Raw genomic sequence first — 21,876 nt, 5'->3', positions numbered from 1 at the left:
CTTAGTGATGTGAAATTGGTATGTTACTCTCTAGTTTTGTCTACGCTTCTAGCCTTAAAAGGTAGAAAAAGATAAAGAAGGAAAAGAAGGCTTTTAGAAAGATGCATTCAAAAAGAAAAAAGAAAAGTGGAAAGCAAGAATCTTGACCGTGTTTCCGAAAGAGGCAGGGAGTGACGGAGATGCACGAGTTCGGAGCATTCATGGAATCAGGGAACCAGTTCTGATAGATGGACAGTGAGTGGGAGAGTGAAAGTGACAAGAAGTAAGAAATCACTTCCGTGAATTGAGAGTGAGCGATGCAGTGAGACAGATAGATGGTGTCGGAAGCAGGATGAGGCGAGAGCTACTCCGCGGAAGCAGGGAGGCTGTAAAAGACCATTGCACAGTAAGGGAGGTGCACTGCGCGCGAACCAGAACGTTGCTGGTGATCTCCGGAACTGGACCCTGTAAAAACCCCAATTACTTTGATGCTGACAGAATACTAACAAAAATACATGAATGAAGGGAACAAAGTACACACTAAATAGAACAAAAGACATATAATGGTTCCGAGTTCTAATCCTTCCTGTTGATTGCCTTTTTACCCGTACTAAAACAAATCTCCCAACGTGACATGCCAGCATCAGTCTTTCAGTTCTGTTCTGTGAAATGGGCTAAGTAAGGAAGACCTGAAAAATCTTGAAATAATTGCAAGACTAGGACTTCAATGCAATATCTCAGCAATTACACTGGTTACTTAAGAAATAGAATTTTTCATACCATTAAAAGATGGCAGGGAAGGATTTTTTCCATATGCAATACAGGCTGTGAAACAAAACCAGAATTGGCAAGGGGGAGGACAGTTTTCTGGAAGGTTAGAATTTTAAAGCAAGCATTTAAAAGTCTTTGGAAAAGTTTTAAGAGATGTGTTAGAAGCAAAATGATTCTTTCAACTCTACTTAAAATGAGCTAGTTTCCCATGCAAAGCTATTTTGAGCCATAAAAAGACAGTAACTCTAATCAAGTATATAGATTCATTAAGGACCACACTAGATCGAGGTCAAATATGTGACCCTCCAATCTGGGTGCACTTAGCTGAGGCAATACTATCTCATCATTACTATCTTGAATTTATTGTCCATGAAATAGGCTGTTGCCTGCTTTTCTATCAAAACAAATATAAAGACTAATCCAGCACGTAAAAATGTAAGTCAGAATATTGAATCTTTGTAGCTGGAATGGATATACTGCAGAGCAAGAGAAGTCTGCATAACATTTTTTAATATCTTCCATAAAATAATGTATTTTCTCTCCTAAAGATCCATTGCATAGAGTGACTTTCATTAATTTCTGGAAATGGAAGCCAATCTTTGTCTATCTGCCTTTTTAAAAAATGTCATCTATGCAGGAAAGTTTTAAACACAGTCAGTGTTTTGCTTATCCAGAACAAAATTGCTCTGAAAAACAAGGGCACAAGGTTCTGAGGAAATTGCAAGCGATTAAAACACCAATGTTATTAGGAAGACTAAGTGTAAAAGTAAACATGAAAGGTTTGTAGAAAAATTCAGCTGAAAAAGAAAAATACATATGTATGTATTTATTTCCATATATTTACATGTAGTTTTATTACTTTATGAAGCTTTAAATGGAACACTACTGTTATTGAGAAGACCTCTTTCAAAAAGTAATGGCTAGAAATTAGTTTGGTGCTGATTTAATCAAAATGCTAGGTTTACATATTATTCTAGCATTTTCTCATTCAAAATCTTTATTGCATGTTTATATAAGGATTAAAAAAGAAGTAATTTAAGATTATTACAAAGTCGATTAACTCAAATCTTCAATTGCTCATAATTTCCTTTCCTATATAAAGTTTGGCCTTCAATAAAACTTTTTCCCTTTTCTATCACAAGGTAAAATCATTCTTGTTATAAATTTGGACCAGTGGCAATTTCCAATTGTACCAGAAAACTATTCTTATGCTGGTTGTTGTTAGATAATGTATTTTACATAGATTAGCCTAAATTAAGAGTCAGGAAGAAAATCTTCCTTTCATCTCATTTTTTTTTTCTTTCTTTTTCTGAATGATGAGTGACTGTCAGTGCGTGGACGCCTCTTTTCAAGGAATGTGTGAAGCTGTCACCCTGCTACAGCTGCAGGACAATCCAGATGTTACACATATGAAATCCAGGTCTCAGCATGGTGATGATTGTCAAATGAGAACAACCTAATTGCAATGATGCCTGAGTCTCCATAAAATGACAGTTTTCGGAGAGTTGAAGGAGGCCAGTATCTTTCAATTATTTTTAACCAGTATCTTTTCTCTGTTAAGTTTTCATTATCTTCTTCTTGGTTAGCGTTAAAAAATATTTTAAAGTCTGTTTTGGAAAGGAATGAACCTATACCTCATGATCAGATTTCATTAGTATTTATATAGAAAAAAAAATGTTCTGTTTTAGAGGTTTTCTCTCATCATCGCTATCGAGGATGACGAATCCTGATCTGAGGACAGTGTACGTGCCACGCTGGCATCCAAGCCTGTTTATGCAGGTAATGGCTGGTTTAGGACACCTCTGAACTGTCACGTACCGTCTGAATTAATGAGGCCATACAGGTCTAAGGTCTCTAAAAAGGCCTCTCTAGATTAGGGTCTATTAAACCTGCCACAAGCTGCTTAGTGTTCTAAAAGTGACAACAGAGGCTCTTTTGGCTTATCATTTTGTTCTTTTCTTTTTTCCATTCCCTTTTCTAATTGTTTAGAATCTTGAAAATATATATTTTCTTATTCTTCAGCTAGTACTTTGGTAACTTAGAGTGAAGAAATTCCCACAGATTTCTGAGACACTCCAACATTCTTTAAAGAATACTGATATGCCAAAGGGGGAAAAAAAACCATGATACCCCCCCCAAAAAAAAAAATTAGGTTGAAAAGTAGGTTTTAGAAACTTCATGGTGAGTTAGTGAGGCTGTTAATATTATCTTGTTTTGCTTTGTTATAAAAGATTATTTAATGTAGCTTACATTTTAGCACACCAAAATAGCAGAACCTTTTTAAAAACTGGCCTTGTAATTAGGGATAAATAGAAAGCATTATCTCTGCTTAGGTATAATCTGATATTTAACTGAGAGATTAAAATATCATGGTATGTATATGAAGGGCACAAACATCAACAAAGAAAGAAATGATAATTAGCATTCTTTAAGGATCACATTTAATAGCATTCTCCTGACAATGATTGTATTGTCACAATATTGGCTTCATATTTTCTTGTATCTTCTTTGTCTGCTTTCTGTATTATTTCAAAACTCTTCTTCAGATGACTGTAGTTTTTCCTAGACCATGAATATTATTGCATTAATGGACTTTTGTTTTTTGCTTAGAAAAATTTGTGTGCAAAATCAATTTAACATCTCCAAATCTATTAGATGCTTAACCTTTAATTTGGTCCACATTAACATTAAATGGTCAAAATATGAGGTTATTTTTGGAGTGATTATTATGATTGTAATAAGGCCTGACACTTGCGCCACTTCAAACACGCAACCACCAACAGTTCTATTACAACAAAAGAGCTCTCAGCATAACACATTTTAATAGTCAGAAGAGTTGTGAATTCACAGCTTTGCACAGCAGGTGTGGCTGCACATCTTTGCACCCCTAAATACACTTGCTCATCTAATCTGACAGATTAGACAATGGCACAAAACCCCCATCACCGATGTCTAAACAAAGACTTCATTTCGGAAGAGACAAAGCTTCATGCAGACTGTGTTGCCACTAATAACTTTTCCGAGCAGAAAACAATGTATATTTTATTAATGAAAAACAAATTGCTGTAGGGAAGATGAATGTCTTGGCTTTTCTGACATTTTACATAATTTGCTTTCCCTTCCCTTTTGTGCCTTTAATATTTACCTTCATATCAATCTTGATGCAATTTTGTTAATTAGCTGTGGTGCTGGCAGCATAAAATGGAAGGCATCATAGTCCAGGACCTTAAAACCCAGGTTGCAAGGAGGAAACAATTTTGCAAATTTTTGTGTCTGTGTGTGTGTGAGTAAACTATAGTGGAAAGCATCACCTTAATTAGAGCCAGAAGTAAGATGGACTTTGGGGCACCCATGTTTTGGTGGCAAGGCGCTTGGCAATTTCAAGTAAGATAAGGCAACGTGATTTTCTATTGAACTTCATCACAGCTGAACATTATAAAGTGAGACTGGAGATGTGCATATTTACCATAAAGGACTGGACTGAGCATTAATGGGCTCGGGGGGCTTATTTGGAGGCAGCTGCACTTATCATGAATCAGGAAAAGGAAATAGCAGCCCTGGTGTGCTGTAGGTCAGTCACAAATGTCGACTGGAGAGAGACATAAATTTCCCCCGACTTCAGCCTGTGACTTGCAGAACACCCTTCTAGCATTTTCCTATAATTTAAAGATTAGGTAAGGAATATCGCGAGTGTGTTCGATGAAAATATTAATTTAGAGATAAATCCTGTAAGTGCTCTGAAGCAGCGGCTTCTGCCGCAGTTACACTTCAAACAGGACTGGCTGCTAGTTTTGTCAACAGTAGGAGGTCATGGAAGGCTGCCAAAGAAAACAAACCTTTTTCAATAAAATGCTTTCAATTCTAAGTAGTCACAGAATAACCCCTGTACTGTTTTATTACTGATATTTAGCCTTTGATATACTGTCTTTTGCTGACAATTTCTTGAGTCAGAAATCTTAATCATAAAATGAAGTGTGGCACACACAGCAGAAAGGCAATTAATCACAGCAAACTCTGGCAAGTTCAAATAATTTTGTTATTTTGGTAAGCGGAGGCAGAAAACTATAGCAAAAGTTATGGTTAAACTGTTTCTCTTTCTTTTGAAATTTATTTGCCGTTTCCTGAAAGACACATGATATATACTGTTGAGGAAAAGCTTGAACCTTCCATAAAAAGAGAGACGTTTCCCATTGAAGGAATGGTTTTATTAATGATAATGATAAGCTGAATTTCATTTTCCTTTATCAATATGGTATAATTTATCCTATAATAAAAGTACTCTACCTCTGTCTCTTTGTTGACATGTATAAAAATGTTAAAATAGGAAACTCAGTGCACAATGGATATTCAGATTTGTCACATATTTAATAACCTGTATTAGAAGTTGATGCACTTGAAAATATTGTCCATGAAATGAAATGAAATGAAAGTTGACAGGACTGATTTCCAAAACCACCTCTCACATGTAAGGTGAGCATTGTGCTAGAGGACTGGTTACCAAAATTTTCATTTGTACTTTCTAACCCAAGAGGCCTTGTTTGAAACTAGAAATCCATTAATGGTCTTCTGTCTTATAGGTTGGAAAGAAAAACACATGTAGCTATACGCACCAAATTCTATTAAGTGGGTATAGGATAATAGCAAATACATATTTCATGTCCATCGTTGAGCTTCATAGGAAAATTTTTGTTTGACTTTTTAAATTTTTTACCTTTTATTATTATTCAAGTCCTAAAGATATAAGAATAAATGCAAATTGAAAATAATGTAAATTAGGATTTCACATATTCTTAATGATATCCTGGAGTTGTAAGATATAATTAACATTATATAGAATGCCTGGAGAACCCAGGTAGGGACAAAATGAGAATTTAAGTCTCAATATTAGAAGTGTTGATGCAAAACTCACAGGCATCTCTCTTGCTTGCTCCTTATTTTCTCAGAGTATGGTTCAAGTGTTTTAATACTTACCTTGGCATCTTGACTAGCTTTAAAAGTAACCTATGCATGGAGAACCCTGACACTTTGGTGCAGGCATTATCAACACAGTCATATCTGTAAGCTATGCTTGGCCACCTTTATTGTTTTACTGTTTTAAAAGCTATGTTCCACTTTGAAATTACATTAAGAATATAAATTTCAACCTCAAAATTATGATTCTATACAACAGACGCAGAATGTGTGCTTTGTAGCACAAGATTCCTTTCACTTAATATTAAGCATTCATCCTCTCACTTTTTTTTTCTATTTTTGAAAACTATTTGAAATGAATAGACATGCACCATAGGATTCTAGACCCTGTAGAATCCCAGGGCCCGTACAGACTGAAGCCTAGCAGTCTCTTGTGCAGACACTGCCAGCAGAATATTTGAAGTTGATGCAGCTTAGGAAAGAGGCTGATCTTCACAGAAAAGCTAGAATTTCTAAAAAAAAAAGAAAAATAATAAAGCTATTTCACCCCTAATCATAGACAAGCATTAAAGATCTTAAAACATGACTGTGATCAGGCAATTTTTTTTCTGGCATACTTTTTAAGTGAATACAAGTGTCTGCACAATTTAGAATGAAGACCTGATGTTCTAATACATCCCATATAGTCTTATTTTGAAAGCCATCAACTATGTGATCTTCCTGAGTCTCAGTCTGTCCCCTTCTTTAGTACAGTTAAAATGAATGGAAAAGCACAGAAATCATTTAGAATTGATGTGAAATGTATCTTTTTCTAGCTGTCCTAAGACATGGCTGAGATTGGCCATCACACATCCAACATGATTCCTTCATATTAGTCGATGTAGATTACAAGCCTAGGCTATTCTATTCTTCTTTTTCTTATAAACATCATTTCTCACTTCTAACCATATATGCGGGAACAAAAGTCATCACAAAAAATTGAGAAAACAGAGATCATGAGAGGTAACGTTTTTCATCATTGTCTTTCACAGAACTAATTTAGAGTTTTAATTTAAGTTTTATCTGTGAATTAACTCTGTCTAGAATTTTATGGTACAAAGGAAATAGGAAGCTTTCCTGTTTGGTTAGCGTGAGTTCTAGCACTGTTGATCTAACATTAAAGATATTAATTTTTGAATTGACAATAAATCTAATTGCTTACCATTAAAGAATAGTGTATTTCTGTGATGGAGAACAGTTTGGAAATAAGGATTAAGAAAAACATTTCATTACATAAGCAGGCTATTCTCTTTTGGGGATTTTCTCTAATACAGCCATAATATCAAGAATGGCCACCAGAAAAACTTTGCAGTTGGTAAATTTGATAGACGACATATTCTATGATCACCCTCACTTGACTGGGAAAATATGGGCCACAAAGAGAACTATAGTGTGGGGGTTTGGGGCCACTGTTAGCACAGTCAAAAAGTGGGGAAGTTTATTTATCTGCTGACACCCATGAATAAGTTATTAGTTTCCATTGACATCTTATGATATACGTCAGTATTTCGTTATTCAGTAAATAATTGTAGATCATCATATATTCATAGAATTCATGTATTATATTACCTGCTGAGGTTAGAAACCTATGATGTGGCCCTTATCTTCAAAAGAAACCCAGAGTGTAAGAGGAGACTTCACAGTGGTACCTGGTTCTCCACTAAATCATTTATGACCTTCTGTGATCATGGTCTGAAGCCCCAGTGAGGTCCCCAGGGCTGCCTGGACAGCTCTCTCACCCATTCTTTACAGCAACTATTTCAAACTCAGTCTCATCTCTCCAAGACACTTACCCTGACACCAATACCCCGCTCCCAGGAGATAACAGTTACTCCTACTCAGCAGGAAAACCAGAAACCATTGAGAGCCAACTCCTTCAACCTGCTGACCTCCACTGTGTACTGAGTCTTCCTTCTCTTCTCTTGCCACTTCTGTCGATCTACCAAAATTGTTGTCACTAGTACCACACATGGATTAACTTTCAGTCACTCTCTTATTTGACCCAGACACAACTTGATAGTAAAAAGGACTTTCATCGTTCTCAGAAAATATTCCTACTGCTGCCTTTTTACCCACTGGCTTGTCTGAATATTACACTTTTCCCAAACTACTTTGGTCATTTCTATTCTAGGGATTTTGCCTGGTTGTTTCCCCTTATTTGCCTCTTAAATGCAGATTTTTAAAAATCTCATTCTATGTTTACAATACATGAAAGCATTATTTTAAACCCTGGTATAGCAAGAGTGATAGGGATTTGTGTTTGTCTCTTAGTGGCCAAAGAAACTTAAAAACAGAAATTTGCTAGTGTTATATTTCTTTATACTTCAATTTCTTTTGTAGTCAACCACAGTATTCAGCTATTGCCAATTGTGTTCAAAGCACCATACAGGCTTTCTGCCTGTTTACAGGATCAACTCACAATGTCCGTTATGTGAGGCATACACTAAGGCTTTGCAATCATTACTAGCAAGTAGAAATGCATCAACTTTTGATTTAGTTCAGTTGTGCCCTCTTCATGAAATTTTTCATCAACCCTCTCAAGTCTTATATCATAGGTGTATCCAGACTCATCAATAACAGCAATTTGTGTAGATTCTAGAAATTACTGACAGCTAAGATTTTCTATAAAAACTGAATAACAGGGTTGTGTATTAAATTTATTTTATCTATACAAGGAGCTTAGCCTACAAACGTATGTTAAGTGATGACACTTTTCATGAGCTTTACTCCTTTCCTTAGGTCAAATATCAACTATGTCACTTCACTGTTTTTTATGGGAACCATGTTGGAAGGGCTGAGCATGGAATCGTATTGCCCAGAAGCTATTATAAAAGAATTAATGAAAATGTTTGCATAATATATTATAAGGTATTCTAAGTTGCCATTCATTTTTTACTTCACTAAGACAGGAGTTTCTTTTAAAAATATATATACAACTCATATGAGTCTAAAATATTAGGCTAGGAAAGTACAGATTCTGAGTAATTTATTAACTATAGGCTCAGGGCATGTGTGGTACCCTAAAAGGTTTGCTAAATTAATTAGGTTTTTGTACTTGTACTCCAGGGAGTTTTTCAATAGAAGCATCATCAGAGTTATTTATGCTGCTTTGTGATAACAAAATATTGAACTATCCATGTTAATGGAAAGAACATACATTTGAAGAGATCATGGAAATAATGACTGGTTGCTTTGCAAAGCTGATGTTCTCATGAATTGCTTTTCTTGAGGAAAATAAGGGCAGAGCTATCTATTTCAATGTTAAAGGATGAAACAAAGAAAATTAAAAATTAATTTGGAACTTGGTATTTTGAAAATATTTAGAAATGGAACATTTATCTACTTCTCATGGTCTCTACTAGTTTAAGAAGGAAAGTCTATAAGACATGCCATGATGGAGACAAAAGAAGATTTAACCAAACTTTCTCACCTCAATCACTCCACCCTTTTAAAATAGCTGACACTTATGTTTCATTCTCTTCATCCACCAGTTTCAAACAGCAGGAAATTGAGCTGAGAAGGGGGGGGGGGGGGCGGGGATGGCTAACTAAAGAAATAACCTGTTGTAATGGAGATAGAGACATTTGAGACTGTATTCTCCTGCCTGCAGTAAACATCTGACAGAGAAATTAAAGTTGACATATCTTCACTTTTTTCCTTCTCTTCAAATAACACCTTCTTTACTTTCAGAGGGTATATCAGTTCAGTTCAGTCGCTCAGTTGTGTCTGACTCTTTGTGACCCCATGAATCACAGCACGCCAGGCCTCCCTGTCCATCACCAACTCCCGGAGTTCACTCAAAAATCATGTCCATTGAGTCAGTGATGCCATCCAGCCATCTCATCCTCTGTCATCCCCTTCTCCTGCCCCCAGTCCCTCCCAGCATCAGAGTCTTTTCCAGTGAGTCAACTGTTTGCATGAGGTGGTCAAAGTATTGGAGTTTCAGCTTTAGCATCAGTCCTTCCAATGAACACCCAGGATTGATCTCCTATAGAATGGACTGGTTGGATCTCCTTGCAGTCCAAGAGACTCTCAAGAGTCTTCTCCGACACCACAGTTCAAAAGCATCAATTCTTCGGTGATCAGTTTTCTTCACAGTCCAACTCTCATATCCATACATGACCACTGGAAAAACGATAGCCTTGACTAGACGGACCTTTGTTGGTAAAGTAATGTCTCTGCTTTTTAATATGCTATCTAGGTTGGTCATAACTTTCCTTCCAAGGAGTAAACATCTTTTAATTTCATGCCTGAAATCACCATCTGCAGTGATTTTGAAGCCCCCCAAAATAAAGTCTGACACTGATTCCACTGTTTCCCCATCAATTTCCCATGAAGTGATGGGACCAGATGCCATGATCTTAGTTTTCTGAATGTTGAGCTTTAGCCAACTTTTTCACTCTCCTCTTTCACTTTCATCACAGTGCATATAGGAACACAATAAAGAGGATGCGGTATGGTAGTAGTGGGTTTGGATAGGGTCTTGCCAGGGCTCTAGATACTAACTTCACAGTCCATACTGCTTTGCCCACTTTGAAAACATCTATTGTATAAAAGGCTTTTTAGCATCCTTGATAACTAATAGGTTGGTCATTTAAACAGGAAAATTTACAAGTATGTGGAAGTTAAACAACATACTCCTAAATAACAAATAAGCAAAGAAGAAATCATAAGAGAAATTAGAAAATACTTGACAGGAATGAAAACAAAAACACCAGATAGCAAATTTGTGGGATACAGTAAAAGTAGTCTTTAAAGAAAAAAATGACCTAAATCTAGATCGACATCAAATGCCTACTTTACTGTCAACTGTAAATCAATTATCTATCATAAGCAATTGGAAAAAGTGGAGAAAACTAAACTCAAAACAGTAAGAAGGACAGAAATAAAGACGAGCAGAAATAGCTGAAATGGGTAATTCAAAGATACAGAAATCAGTAAAAACAAATAGAGAAATCTACAAATAGATTGATGAGGAAAAAAGAGAGAAGACTACTAAAATTTGAAATTGTAGTAATGACATTACTTCTCACTTTACAGAAGTGAAAGGAATTATAATTGGATAAGATGAATAATTATATTTCAACAAATTAGGTAACCTGGATGAAATGCACAGATTCTTAGAAACATACAACCTACCAAAACTAATTCAAGAAGAAAGAGAAAATCGGATAGACCTAAAGAAATTGAGCTAGTAATATAAAAATTTATAACAAAGAAAAGCCCAGGGCCAGATGTCTTCATTGCTGTATTACAACAAAACTTTAAAAAATAATTAATGCCATCAGAGTGCCAGGCTGTGCTCCCTGTGTTATATAGAGGGATAGGGTGGGAGGAGGGAAGGGAGGCTCAAGAGGGAGGTGATATATGTACAATCATGGCTGATACTCATTGTTGTATGACCAAAACCAACACAACATTGAAAAGCAATTTTCCTCCAATTATAAAATAAAGAATTGATACCAATCCTTTTCAAACTCTTCCAAAAAATAGAAATGAATGCTTCTTAACTCATTCTATGAAGCCAGTATTACCCTAATTCTAGAGTCAGAAAAGATACCATAAGAAAAGAAAATTATGTCAATATTTTTATGAATAAAGATAAAATGCTAACAAATGGAATTCAGGAGTATATAAAAAGGATGATATATCATTACCAAGTAGGACACATTCCAGGAATGCAAGATTTGTTGAGCATATTAAAATCAACATCATATATCACACTAATAAAGAAAAAAAGATCATCTCAATAGACATAGAAAAAGCATTTGCCAAAATACAACACATTTTCATAATAAAAACACAATCTAGGAGTGGAAAAAAAAAATCCTCAACCTGATAAAGGACTTCTCTGAAAAATCCACAAGTAAAATATCAAATGTAGTGGTGAAAGACTGAAAATTTCCTAAGATAAGGAACCAGACAAGGATATCTGTTCTTTTTATTCTTATACAGCACTGTATAGGAATTTTAGCCAAGGAATTTAGGCAAGATAAAGAAATAAAATGATTCAGATTGGAAAGGAAGATGTAAAACTATCTACTTGCAGGTGGCATTATCTTACATATACGCAAAATGGTAAATAATAGACATATAGACACATAGTCACAGCCTGTAAATGAGTTCAGCAAATTCATAGGATATAATGAAAAGTCAAAGTTTTAGTTGTTCAGTTGTGTCCCACTCTTTGCGTGTGACCCCATGAATTGTAGCCTGCCAGACTCCTCTCTCTATGGAATTTTCCAGGCAAGAATACTGCAGTGGGTTGCCATTACCTTCTTCAAGAGATCTACACTAAAGGCAGATTCTTTACCACTTTCACTTTCATAATAGCAATGAACAACCTGAAAACAAAATTAGGAAAATAATTCTATTTTCAATAACATCAAAAAGAATAATATATATATAAAAAAGAATAATATATTTAGGAAAATATTTAACCAAAGAAGTGCAAGACTTGTATGCTGAAAACTAGAAAACATATTTAAATAAATTAAACGAGTTAAATAAATGGAAAGATGTCCTCTGTTAGTGGATTAAAGATGGCAATAATTAAGATGGCAGTAATCCCCAATTGATGTATCAGTTCAGTTCAGTTCAGTCTCTCAGTCATGTCCGACTCTTTGCGACCCCATGAACCACCGCACGCCGGGCCTCCCTGTCCATCACCAACTCCTGGAGTTCACTCAAACTCATGTCCATCGAGTCGATGATGCCATCCAGCCATCTCATTCTCTGTCGTCCCCTTCTCCTCCCGCCCCCAATCCTTCCCAGCATCAGACTCTTTTCCAGTGAGTCAACTCATCGCATGAGGTGGCCAAAGTATTGGAGTTTCAGCTTTAGCATCAGTCCTTCCAATGAACACCCAGGACTGATCTCCTTTAGAATGGACTGGTTGGATCTCCTTGCAGTCCAAGGGACTCTCAAGAGTCTTCTCCAGCACCACAGTTCAAAAGCATCAATTCTTCAGCGATCAGCTTTCTTCACAGTCCAACTCTCACATCCATACATGACCACTGGAAAAACCATAACCTTGACTAGACGGACCTTTGTTGGCAAAGCAATGTCTCTGCTTTTTAATATACTATCTAGGTTGGTCATAATTTTCCTTCCAAGGAGTAAGCGTCTTTTAATTTACTGGCTGCAATCAGCATCCGCAGTGATTTTGGAGCCCCCAAAAATAAAGTCTGACACTGTTTCCACTGTTTTTCCATCTATTTCCCATGAAGTGATGGGACCAGATGCCATGATCTTTGTTTTCTGAATGTTGAGCTTCAAGCCAAGCTTTTCACTCTCTTTCACTTTCCTCAAGAGGTTTTTGAGTTCCTCTTCACTTTCTGCCATAAGGGTGGTGTCACCTGCATATCTGAGGTTATTGATATTTCTCCTAGCAATCTTGATTCTCTCGCGTCTGCGCTGCCGGAATTGATGTATAGATTTCACCAAAGCCAATACCAATGAAGGGCTTCCCTGGTAGCTTAGACGGTAAAGAATCCACCTGCAATGAGGGAGACCTGAATTCGATCCCTGGGTTGGGAAGATCCCCTGGAGAAGGGAAAGGCTACCTACTCCAGTATTCTGACCTGGAGAATTCCATGGACTGTATAGTCCATGGGGTCACAAGAAGTCGGACACGACTAAGCGACTTTCACACACACACACACAATACCAATGAAAAGTCCAGATGCTTATTTTTACAGGAAAATAAAAACTCATTTTAAAATTTATAATCCAAGGGACTCTAGATAACAAAAGTAATTTTGAGAAACAAGAATAAGGCTGAAGGACTCTCATTTTCCTATTTTAAAACTTACTATAAAGTTATAATAATCAATTCAATGTTTACTGCCATGAAACTAGATGTACAGATCAAGGGAAAATAATTAAGAGTTGAGAAATGAACCCATTCATCTCTGGCAAACTGATTTCTGACAAAAGTATAACCAAGAGTGTTCAGTGGGGGATTATAGAATTATAATATTTCAACAAAGAATTTTGGAAAACCTGAATATCCACATGCAAAAGAATGAATTCAGACCCTTCACACAATACACAAAGATTAAGTCAGAAAGGATCACAAACATAAACGTAAGAGCCAATAACTCTGAAAACCTTAGAAGGCCTTAAACATATAAATTCACATGAGCTCAGATTTGTCAAAGATTTCTTGGGTATGACACAAAAAGCAAAAGCTACAAATGAAAAAATAGATAACCTAGATTTTACCTCAATATAAAAACATTGTGCTTCAGAAGACACTATCAATAAAATGAAAAGACAATCACATAATTGATAAAAATATCTATAAATTATATATCTGATAAGCATTTAGTATCCAGAATATAAAAATAACTCACAACAAACGAAGAAATAACTCAATTACAAAATGGGCAAAGGATGTGAATAGAAATTTTTCTAATGAAGTCATACAAATGGCCAATGAACATGTAAGAAAATGCACAGCATCATTCATCATTAGAGAAAGGAAAGTTAAAACCATAGTGAAATACCACTTCAAACAACAAGGATGTTCACTGAAAACAATAGAGAAAATATAACAAGTGTTGGTGAGGATGTGGAGAAGTTGGAATCACATACATTGCTCTTGGGCATATAAAATGATCCAGCTGTTAAAAATTTTGGCAATTTCTCAAAAAGTTAAACATATGCAACATATATTCCACCTTTAGGCATACACCCAAGAGAACTGAAAACATGTACACAAATATACATGTACAAAAGATACTTGTACACAAATGTTCATAGTATGATTATCATGATATTCAAAATGTAGAGGACCTAAAGAGACATTTCTCCAAAGAAGACAAACAGATGGCCAATAGATACATGAAAAGATGCTCAACATCACTAATTATTAGAGAAATACAAATCAAAACTTCAATGAGATACCACCTCACATGGCCCCAGAATGACCATCACTAAAAAGTCTACCTGTAAGAAATGCTAGAGAGGGTGTGAAGACCCAACCATCCCTGTTGGTAGGAATGCAAACTGGTGCAACCTCCATGGAAAACAGAATTTCTCAAAAAAAAGATAAATAGATTCACCATATGATCCAGCAATCCCACTCCTGTGTGTATACCCAGAAAAAACTACAATTAACAAAAATTGCACCCCTATTTTCAAAGTAGTACCACTGACAATAGCCAAGACATGAATACAACCTAAACGTCCATCAACAGAAGAATGGATAAAGAACATTTATTTTATATGTGTATATATATATATGTGTGTGTGTGTGTGTGTGTGTGTGTGTATGTACACCACTCCGGTATTCTTGCCTGGAGAATTCTATGGACAGAGGAGCCTGGCAGGCTACAGTCCATGGGGTCGCAAAGAGTCAGACATGACTGAGAGACTTTCACTCACTAATATCAGACCAAGTTCACTTTGACACAAAAATCTATAAATGGATAAATGTAGGATGATGGAACTTTGTCTAGAGATGTTGAGAAGACATGGATTTTCTAACTTAATTTGGAGGTAAATAGAGGAAATGTCTATTTATTGGCTACACTAGTAAGACAGTCTAAGGTATGCTGTGGTAACACAGCAACCCCAAATTTCCATGGCTCAGAACATTTGTTCATTGTTTCCAAAGATTTAGTTTTATTTTCTGTGATTTTACTTTGTCATCATCTTAGAGAACAAAAAAGGGAAGATCAGATGCCGGGTAATTGCATTGTCATATATCAAAATTTTCCCTTTGCTATTTTGAAAATTAAACATCATTCAAAAATTATAATTCCCTTATTACTGACATATAAGTATCAGTACATCACATTTAAAATGAATTAAAAAATGATCAAGTTGAAGTTACACAGGGTTAGTGAAAGATTTATTTTATATGTATCTGCCAAACTTCAATTTTCCAAACACATCATTTTTTTTTCAAAAATCTTTACCCATTAAAAAGCTTTAGTATCACACCTTTCATTCAATTTCCCTAATTATTGTTCATAGATATTTATATTAATTGTGGGAGGTTCACAAGCAGATCATTCTGTTTTACTTTCCCCTTAAAGCTCACAGGAAGATTTCTTCTTAGATTGGATGTAAGAAGTCAAGGACCTTATGCGTATTGAAATTACTATATTAGAGAAAACCGAAATCATGTCTCAGATTCTTAATGTCTTGAAATATCCCTGCCAATGTTATAAATGTCATTCCTACCAAACAGTTGAATTCTCTATATTTTCCACTGCTACATAAATAGTTAATTTTGTGGTGGTCATTTGATGGAAAAGCAAATATAATGGGATATTTAAATATATATGTATAAATAAATCAACTTGCTCCACTCTTTTGCTTAAAACACTCCAGTGTGCTTAAACTAAAACTTTCTGGGGTCTACCTGGACCTGCATGGTCTGGTCCTTGCCCATACTTTCCATCCCACCTCCCTCCAGAACCGTAAGGTCGTACAAGTCTTAGAGCCCGCCAAGGCTCTTGTCTATTGTCTCTTTATTTCCACGGCAGATTTCACATGGTTGCCTGCTTCTCATCAACGTGGTCTCAGGTTAAGTATCACTGCTTCCAAGAGAAGACTTTCTCTAAACACCCTTGTAAAACTATCCCCACCACTCCAATATTATTCAGTTTTATCATTTTACTGCACTTATATAACTCCCTGGCTTATTAATTTGCTTGTTTATTGTAGGTATTATGCTCCTAGAATGGGAACTCCCTGAAAACAATGTATACTTAGTGCCTAGATGAGTGCTAAATTGTGGAAGGAATAAGTGAAACATGCCTTGGGTAACTCTGACATGTCACCTTACTAAATGTTTTGATGCTCCCCATCCCCCAACTCAAAGCAGTTGCATCATTGCACACAGCTTTCCCCATCTTTCAACAACTCCTTTGTCAAACAGCTCATCTCAGAGATTTTCAGAGCAAAGGAGCTTCTGCATTCAGAGGCACTTCGAAAATGCATTAATAATCATTCATTTGCACTATTCATTATTGTGAAAAGACTGATAGGAGCCTGGTTTGAGGACCATAGATTGCTGTATGAAATGTGCTTATTTTCATCGACCCCAGAGAGTGTTCTCTGTGTTCATCTAAGGGCAGAATTTGGCCATGTGTGGTTAGTCGATTACAACAAACATATGGGGAAAATGGCTGAGAATGCTCAAATATTAAAACCATATGTTACTGCATGGGAAACTATGCCTTATTAAAAAACAAAACAAAAACTGAGAATCCAGCTAGAAACATACAGCTCAGAGCTTTTGCTTTCAGGGTTTAACCAGCACTTGATTTATCAGACAGAAGACTTCCTTTTAGATTGAACTCAGTCTTTATATCTCAGAGCAACTACTTAGTTAAAATATTTCTTTAGACTACAGAAGGTTCCAAAAATCAAACATCTTGCAAAATCTGAAAATTCATTAAAAAGTAAAAGTATTCTGAATCCTGTGAGATTTTTAAAATTCTATTTTAAATGCCATGAAGATTTCATAGCTTTTATATATACTGCTCATATAAATGGAATATTTAAACTCTTTTCCTCAATTAACATCACATCTTCTTCATAGAGGAATGGAACAGATAAGGAGCTTGAATGATACATTTATAAGATATTAGTCTTGTAATAAAGACTAATAAAATTTAGATCAGAATAGGATTTGCAGTGGAAGTGATGCTGAGCATCAGTGGAAGATCTAAGAATAGACTCATACACATTTCACATGAACCTCACTTAGGATCCTTCATTAAATCTAATATACCATCGATCGTAAGATACACCACTACTAAGAAATAAAAATGCTGCCAATTAACTAAGATGCAATGCTCTCTTATCACATAAAATGCAATACACATTCTGATTTCACAGAGTTTAAAATGTGAAAACATGTTTGAACCAATGAAGTATGCTATTATACAGAGTTAAATTTTGGTTTAATGCCCTAGTATAAAGCACCAAATTCAAGGCAGTGTAATCAATTCAAGAAATTTTCTTTTGATGTGTTCACACTTCCTTTCCCATTTTGGTCTCTGTTTCTTTGGCTTAGGATCTCAATGCCCTCTCCTCCCCATCCCCAACCATACAAAGAGCCCTGGCAGGAGGGAGTCCTTTTTGAGCTTTGCTTTCCAGGGAGAACCAATACTCCAGACCTTTTCTTCCACCTTTCTTCTTTCTTTTTGTCCCTGATAGATATTGATCTTCTAGATTACTTTGGGCTAGGAAATTTGATATCCAAAGACAAGCCTATTTGATCATTTCCCCAATATTTTCCTTTTAACTGCAGATGCACAAATTCACAAATTTTAGCCCAGTTAACACCAGCCACCTATAGTGGATTTGAAGTATAATCACAGGCTATATTTTGAGATATAAAGACAGCTAAACATGTACGTATACTCTCATTTCGATTCAAATATAGAAGGAGGCAATATACTACATTAGAAAGAGCATCAGCTTAGGGATTCACTAATAACTTGTTTTAACACCCACTATGAGATCTAGTCAACCCACTCCAGTACTCTTGCCTGGAAAATCCCACTGACGGAGGAGCCTGGTAGGCTGCAGTCCATGGGGTCTCTAGGAGTCAGACACGACGGAGTGACTTCACTTTCACTTTCATGCATTGGAGAAGGAAATGGCAAACCACTCCAGTGTTCTTGCCTGGAGAATCCCAGGGACGGGGAAGCCTGGTGGGCTGCCGTCTATGGCGTCGCACAGAGTCGGACACGAGTGAAGTGACTTAGCAACAACATGTGATCTAGTCAACATCCAAATCAAGTTGATTATTTGCAGCCAAATATGGAGAAGTTCTATACTAACCCTATCACAAAGCATGAGTTGTTATTCCTGATGATTTTCTTTCTAACTTAACATGAGTTGTTTAGATATTCTTGGGTACATATCAAAAGCATTTACCAGAAGTCTAGGCAGTTGTATAAATAATATTTCACATTGTGACAATTATTTGAAATGCTTTTTTCCTCTCATGAATGAAATTAATATTTTATACTACTAATGTGTTTTTAAAAATTGGAACACAGGGTTTTCTATGTATTTTTTCCTTTTATTATAATTTAAAACTGCCATGCTTTGGTAGGAGCACACTTCTACAATGAGAAATACAGAACTTTCATCTCTGCTATGTTTCTCTGATTATTCTAACCTTTCCTGAATGGGCATTTTTCCTTTTCTCTTAATTCTCCATGTCTTGTCTTTAATTTTTTATTAAGTTATAACCTACTCCTTACCTTTTCATGACCACTCTTCCAACTCTGAAGTTTTCTTATTTCAAAAAGATTATAAATTCAATAGATATGCAGTTACATTGAACCTTGTTTCTTTTAGAGAGTTAAGAGTCAAAACATATTCATTTATTAAAAGATGAATTTGTGTCCATGTCCACAATTACCTGTACTTTCTTATTTTTTATAAAATTCTATGAATGATTTTTTTTCAGCTTGCTTATATTCTCTCAGGCTCAAGCTTTTTCAAGCAGGTACAAACTCTAAATAGTTTTAAAGAAACAGAAGTTCAATTCAAGCAAAATTCTATTGCAGGGAAATCATGCTCCCCAGTGAGCAGGTTATTAGACACTGAGACATGAAGGCAACTAATCAGAAGTGAAGAAAGGTGAATTTGACCACAGAAGGCAGTCAAGAGTTCTCCCACTGAAGATGGCTGAAATGAAATAATATACTAAGGAAGGAGAGGTTAGATAATAAAGTGAAATCTTTTTGAAAATAGGAAATACTGGAGAACTAGTGGTTGGCAGTGGGAAATGTACCAGGGGACAGGGAGGACTTCAACATTTTTAAAAGGAAGAAGGCAACTGATGGACGAGAAAGGACAAAATTATGGACTTGACAGTCAGTTTAAATGTTAATGGAGAGTTCCCGAGTGTGCCAGAGCAGCTGCTGAGAGGAACTAAGGATACATCAGTTTTAACTATCACCCCTAGGCAGATGAGTCCCAAGCCCTGTCTCTCGACTTGACCTTTTTCCTGAACTCCAGTTCGGTGGGTGGGCTTGTCACTCAGGGACACATAGGCAGCAACTACGCTTCTATCCAACTTGTCCTGCTATTATTAGTCTACAGACACACATCTATTTCTGTCTGTCAATTTGTCTCTGTTAACTTCACCATACCCTGGCTTCTCTTTTTCCGCTTGCCTTCTAAAAATACACTATTTGATACATTGACAGCGTCACTACATGTGATTTAGATCTAGAATCTTTAAAGGGAAAAATGTTGAATGGAAGAATGAACAAATTGATTGACAGCTGGATGGATGACTGAATTTCTTGATCACGTAGTACCTGCCAAGTGCTATTCTGGTCCCTTTGCATACAGACATGTCAAGAGATGAATTCGCTGTCTCTGCTTTGTTGATAGATATAGACAAAACAAACAGTTTATGCCCATTTGTGATAAGAGCTAAGAAATTAAGTAAAGCCAAATGAGAACTGAGAATGGTGGACTGCAAGAGCTGTTATAGTTTGGTTGATCAGAAAAGGCCCCTATGAACATCTGTCATTTGGGCAAAAGCTAAATGAAATGAAATGAACAATATATTTGGAAGAAAACTTTTCTAGGTCCTGGGAAAGCAAACTCAAAGACCCTATGATTAGAACACTCTTAGTCTGAATGTGGTAAAAACTACTTTCTACTTTGGTAGATTTGCCTATTCTGGATGTTTCATATAAACAGAATCACACAATATTCAGGTTTTTGAGTCAGCTTCATTTTATTTAGTGCTATGTTTTGAGATTCATCCATGTTATAGCATGTATCAATACTTCACCACTTTTCATTGCTGAATAGCATTTCATTAAATAGATATGTTACCAGTTGGATTTTTTAATAAAAATAATGCAGTTTTGAATATTCACACACAAGGTTTATAAAAACTATGTCTTTATTTCTTGTGGGTAGAGTCCTCAGAGGAGAATTACTCAGTTTCATGGTAAATTTAGGTCAAGAGTTCAGTTTTGAACTAACATTCAGGTAGAGATATTGTGAAGATACCTCATGTATTGGTCCAGAATTTAGGAAAAAGGTAAATAAAAATTTAAACATTATACACATGATTTCAAAATAATTGGACAATGTATGCTCAGATAAGTAGTAAACATAGTTTAGAAAAGAAAAGTGCTGAGGAGTAACTCTTAGGGCATGACAATTTAAAGGTTAGGAAAATGAGGAAGATTCCTAAAAGGAGAATACATGGAACAAACAGGGAAAAGATCAAAGCAGATGTTTTTTGTGTCCGGTGGACCATGGCCTTGGCCAGTCCCTAGGCTCTGCTGAAACTGGGGTATACAGTTTCAGTCCTTGCTAACAAACACCCACGTTCTCCTGCTTCACTGCCTCAAGAATTTTTTTTTTCCAAAATGAAAAAACTCACTGAGTCCTTGTGGTGGTGAATGGAATCAAGGACCCCACAGGCAATTCTCAGTAATGAGAAGACAGGACTCAGGATTATAAATGCCCCGTCTCCTATCCTTTGGCAAGATAATTTTGAATTTCAGAATAACAAAAAGACTGCCTGGCATTGATTCAAGAGAAAATAGGAGGAAAGAAAGGGAGGAAATTGAGATGCATATAGAATCTATTTCTGGGAGTTTTGCTGCAAGGAGAAAAGTGCCAGGGTAAGGAGACAGTGATAATCAGTGAGAGAGCTCAAGAGGGATTTGTTGTAAAGGTGGAGAATGTTATATTGTGTTTGTACACTGGAAAGAAAAGGAAGATTCAGGAAACGGGGAGAGTTGCTGCAGCGATGTCTTTGAGTAGGTGAGGAGGCATTTGATTAGGAGCAAGTGCAGACTGTTACATGAGGATAACAGATTTTATCTGTTTTAACCAGGGACGGCAGAAGTTCGGGATGTGAGTATATTGGTACATTTAACTGGGAATAGGTGTTTGATCTATGGCTTGACAAGTAAATTTATTCCTGAACATCTAGAAAACTGACACTCTGCCTTCTATTAGAACCCATGAACAATGAATATTTATGCTTTATAGTAAACCATTCCATTCAGACCATCCTAGAACATCACAATTTCTTCTGCGTGATACTGAGTTAATGGATACGAGTGAAAGGACTGAATGTATAGCATATATAAAGTCCTGAGTATAACATTCAGAAAACGAAGATCACGGCATCCGGTCCCATCACTTCACGGGAAA

Source organism: Moschus berezovskii, chromosome 8 (assembly GCF_049115385.1).
Source record: "Moschus berezovskii isolate FMDL1 chromosome 8, NW_MosBer_1.0, whole genome shotgun sequence".
Classification (NCBI taxonomy): domain Eukaryota; kingdom Metazoa; phylum Chordata; class Mammalia; order Artiodactyla; family Moschidae; genus Moschus; species Moschus berezovskii.
Note: the sequence above shows the minus strand (reverse complement) of the source record.